Raw genomic sequence first — 5,369 nt, 5'->3', positions numbered from 1 at the left:
GAAGATGCGTCACAATTGAAGAAAGATTACCTAAGTTTGCAAGCTGAAATGTCGGCTATTAACGTAAAATTGCAAAGGCTAGAAAATGAGTCTAAAAAGTGTAATTTGGTCCTATATAATTTCGATCCTGCAAACAAAGGTTCTTCGTTACGAGAAGATGTAACGAAAGCACTGAACTTACATGTGCCAAATTTAGGGCTGAAATGATGGACATCAGAGACATTTTTTTGGCTAAACCCTAAACAAGGCACGCGGCCGGTGTTGGTTAAGTTCACAAGTGGTTACATCCGTGATATTATATTGCGGTCAAGTGCTCACCTGAAAAGGGCGGGTCTTGGTGTTAGTCCCGATTATACAGAGCGTGAACTGTCTATCCGTAACTGCCGAAAGCCTAACGTGCTAGAGGAGAAAATAGAGAAGCAAGACTAAGAGGGACAAAGTTATATATTGGTCAACAGTGTTTTACGTATAGCTTTGATAAGCAATATGTAGTTGAGGTTACAAATGCCCCTAATATAGAGTCATCAGCGAGTACCATGACCCATTTTAAGGAAAATGTTGGACAAAAGTTTCACCGTGAACCTGGGTCTATATTATTGCCGCAAAAAAGGTTAGTAACGAGTTTGGTTTCTGAAAATAATCGGTTTAACTTGGAAGAACCTTGCAATTCAAGATCGCGTTCAGGATCTTCACACTCAATTCAATCTTTCTTTAGTGTAGTGGAGGAGCTTAGTAGTGATAACGAAATAAATGGGGTGAACAGTGAAACTCCGGTTATTAAAAGACTCCATATCAACTTTTGTCGGGCCTGTGGGGGCTCCCAAACGTAACAGCCAACAAATTATTAGCCCAGATGGACCACCTAAGACAGAAGAGCAAGTCGGTTAGAGCTGACGACCCTAAAAACATGGAGCCTAGGCGGCTATTTAACCCATCACAACCCATTGGCTCAGATAGTGGATAGGATAAGCAGGGCCATGGCGCAAATTACGAGTGTCATTTAGCACATTGAAATGTTCAGGGTTTTCGTATCTTAAAGTAGAGTGTCTTCTTAAATGTCGTGATTTTTCAGTTGTATCATTAGTAGAAACGTGGCTGGAAAAAGAGGAGAGAATAGAAGGTTTTTCTTAATTTGGATCAAAAAGAAAGCGATCGCAGAATGGTAAAACTTATGGAGGAGTTGCATTATTGATAACGAAAAGATGGCGAAGTGCATCTCGGTTGAAAAGTGTTTCATGTAATCTAGTATGGGTGCGAGTATCTTTAGTGATTAACTCGTTTATCTTTTGTTCAGTGTATTTACCGCCGGAAACTAGCACTTTTAGTGATGAAGATACCTGTGAGATAATAGAAAATGATATGGATCGTTTTTCAGAACAGATTCCAACCGATTATTTTATTTTTCTAGGGGATTTTAACGGATGTACAGGGGAGGACGAAGGAGGCCGTGAGGAGGAGGTGGATCTCGAACTAGAAAAAATGAATGGATTTTATATGATTGAGCCGTCGGTTGAGGAGGACGAGTAAGGATGGTCATCAGAGAAAGAACAATTGGGGTAAAGAATTGTTGGATTTTTGTGGTAAGCAGAATTTGGTTATTTTGAATGGGAGGACAGGGAAGGATAAAGGAGTGGGGGATTTTACATGTTTTTCCGGTAAATATCCAAGTGTTAAGAGATTATGGGGTTGTTAGCCTGGGGCTTCTTTCTTGTTGTGTGGATTTTGAGGTGATGGCACTGGCTGAGTCGGATCACATGCCTATTATGGTTGAATTAGGAGGGGGAGGATGGGCTGAGAGCCGGAAAAAAAATTGGGGTTAAGGGAAAGATGGATAATGAGCTTGAATGGAGGGAAGGTTTGATAATGATAGTGAGGAGAAGTTGAAAAAGGTACTAGTTGAAGATACGAGGGCTGGATTCAATTATTCAGAAGAGTGAGGATATGGCAAGGGAAGGGGATACAGCAGGTTCTGTTGATTTTTTGTCGGCGGTTTTGAATAAAATAGGAACTAAGGTGGCACATAGGAGAAAAAATGATTGGAGTACTGGTTTGATGAGTTTTTTTTTATAAGGAATGAGAGGAAAAGAAGGAGGTTTTAGAAGCTTAGATTGCTTAAGACTAGTAGTACAGTTGATCTGGAAAAAAATTTGCTGGTTTTTAGGGACAAGCGAAGGAGATATAAAAGGCTACTTAAGTTGAAGAAGAGACGTTTTGAAGAGGAAGAGAGCCAAAAAATACGGGAGAAATTTAGCGTGAATGATACAACGGAGTTCTGGGAGTTAACTTGGATATCAACAGAAAATAGAAGGTTGACTGATTCAGTCCCTCACGCCGATACCTGGCCCGAATACTTAGAACAAAATACAAAGAGATATACACCGAAGAGGACGAAGAAAGATCTGATGAGGAGATGGATAGTTTAGAAGAGACAGCCGATATTGAGTTGGATTCACAGGACGTTATACTAGTGAAGCCGATTGGATAGGAGGAAATATGGCACGCCTTGAACAGCACGATAGGGAACTTAGAACCGGGCATCGGCGGAGTACCAACTAAGCTGTTGAAATGGTCAACGGCATGGATACTGCCAGTGCTTGCATTGATATTCTCGGCAACTCTATGGCCACAAAATTGGAAGATATCGATTATGATCCCATTATTTAAGAAAGGAGAAAGAAACCTGCACAAGAAGTACAGGGGGATAAGTCTAGGAAGTTCTATCAGTAAGTTATTTTGTAGAGTGCTGTCTAATAGGATGGATAAATGGTTGCAAAATAAAGGTAGATTAATTGAATGTCAGGCAGGGTTTAGGGAAAACTATAGTACAATTGATCAAATATTTTGTTTACAGGTTTTAGTTAGTAAATATACAAGGTATAGGGAAAATAGGCTATATACGACGTTTTTGGTCATTATGAGAGCATTTGATGAAGTTTCAAGGAGTATGTTGAAAGGGGTGTTAGTGAAATTAGGATTGCCAATTAGGTTAGTCGAAGTTATAATGAAAATGTATGAGGTGGTTAAAGTAGTAGTGAAGGTAGGTATTTCTTATTCTAGGCCAGTTTTAAGTAAGGTAGGCCTTAAATAGGGATGCACTCTATCACTGCGTTTGTTTTCTCTTTTTATTAATGATATTGAGGAGTATTTTAGAAATAGAAATGTCCCTATGTTGAAATTAATGTCGCTGGAGCTGTTTTGTTTATTATTTGCAGATGACATAGTATTGCTTGCGAAATCGGCTCCGGATTTGCAAAAGATGTTAGAGATTTTGGATAGTTATTTGGGGAGTAAAAAATTAGTTTTAAATATTGATAAATCAGTTATATTAGTTTTTGGAAAAGAAGAATGGGAAAAGAATAAGTTTTATTTTAAAGGGAAAGAGATGAAAGAAGTTAAGGATTTTCTTTATTTGGGATGTAAGTTTACAAGTTCAGGGAGGTGGAGTGATCAGGCGCAAATAGCGAGTTGGAAGGGTCAGAAGGCTTCATGGGCGTTATTGAAGAGTCCCCTTAGGCATCTAGGACCGATAGATATTAAGCTACAGAAGAGAATTTTTGAGACGAAGGTAGACCCAGTATTGAGTTACGGTGGGAAAGTTTGGGGGTTTGAAAAAGGGGACAAAATAGAGAGAATTTATTTAGGACATTTCAGGAGACTTTAAGGGCTAAGCGGGAAATATAATAGTCTGGTGTTAAAGGGTGATCTAGGATTTTTTTCATTGAGGGTAAAACGATTGGTAAGAATAATAGGATACTGGGAAAAGGTGATTGGTTTACAGAATAATAGGTTAGTAAATGCAGCTTATCTAGAGGTGTTGCAGGATAGAAGGAAAAGTTCATGGGCTTACCAGGTGAAGTTGTGGGTTATCAGGTGTTTGGAATGAAGGGAAGGGGATAGGACTGGAAGTAGGAAATATAGCAAAATTAGAAAAGGGTGTGCTGGGAGATCAGGAGATTCAGAAACGGCAGTATGAAGTTGCGGCAATGGCAACCCTCGGCGTTTACCGGGAATGGAAGGAGGTCTGGAGATACGATATTTATTTTAAAGCGGGTTTAAATAGTGAAAAAATTAAGTGGTATATATCAGGGAGGGGTAATTTTCTAGCACTTGGAGAAAGGAGGAAATATTTGGGAGGGTAAGGGCAATGGACGGTCCTTACTCATGCCCTATGCGTGGAGAAAATGGTGAGGATCTGCTTCACTTCATGGCCCTTTGTCCCGAATTATAGGATTTAAGGAAAGAATTATTTTTTGGTAATATAGGGACAATAAGAATGATAGCAAAATATATAAAATTGGGTATGTCACATAGAGATAGATTTTTGTAAAGGGGGTGGGGTGAGTGTTGAAATTATTGCTGTATGTGTGTAAGTTATTTTCTTGTTTGTTATTTTTTGTAGCCATGGCGCTTGTAGCTTTAGAGCATTAAATATCTATCTATCTATCTATTACGGTTTAACCTTGTCATTCTTTTCCTTACCCTACACTGATAAATCTGTACAGAATGGGAATTAGTATAATCTTGCATCCTGTCCCAACATTACTACATATTAATCTAAAATCTACCCGGGTCAAAAACCAAGCGAAAAATATTCTTGATAAAACCATTTTCGCCCTGTACATCTTCAAAATCTTAAAAAAAAACCCTGTTCCTGTTTCTTAATAAATTAAGTCTAAATGACCTTAAGGATTTACAATTCCCAATTTAGAAAATTATGTTCTTCTAGCATCTATCGCTTAGCTGCTTCTTTAGTTCATTTTGATACGCTTTTGGGAATTGTTAAAGATCTAGATTTTTTAATAAGATTTCAAGTTTAAATTTAATTATAAATTAAAAATGTGTAGTAACCGAACTCTCTTAAAAGGAAAAAAATTGTAATAATATATTAATTGCCTGCAGTTAAGGAACTACTTTTTTGGAATTGAAATGTTGTAAACTTGCCAAGTTTTTTTTTTTTTTATGATGACAAAATTACGCTTAAGTAGCATTTCACTCGAGCATGTTTTTCTGCAAATACTGCGGTTTGTTTACCTCTGTATTATAAGTAGAAGCCTAAACTTGAAAAAAATACTCGATCCCTAAGTCAAATACTACACTAGATATGCACCCAAAATCAATTTTTCGAACCTCCTGACAATTAATACTAGCCGGGGGCCTCTACTGTATACAAGATAGCATCAGTTTTGGCTACATTAGCAGTAGTTGCGTCAGGAACTAGTTTAAAGTTGTATAGCAACTCACAATTTTTGAATCAGAAATGAAAGCAGGTAAAAACTGTCAAAATTACACTTTTTGACATTAGTTATAGTTAGTTGAATTGATGTCAAAATATTGGCTAGTGTAAGGATCTTAATTAACGAGTGGAAAAA

This window comes from Artemia sp. Qi Xiang Cuo, chromosome 1, assembly GCF_049724085.1.
Source record: "Artemia sp. Qi Xiang Cuo chromosome 1, ASM4972408v1, whole genome shotgun sequence".
Taxonomy (NCBI): domain Eukaryota; kingdom Metazoa; phylum Arthropoda; class Branchiopoda; order Anostraca; family Artemiidae; genus Artemia; species Artemia sp. Qi Xiang Cuo.
The sequence above is the reverse complement of the archived record's forward strand: the minus strand, read 5'-3'. Positions refer to the sequence as shown.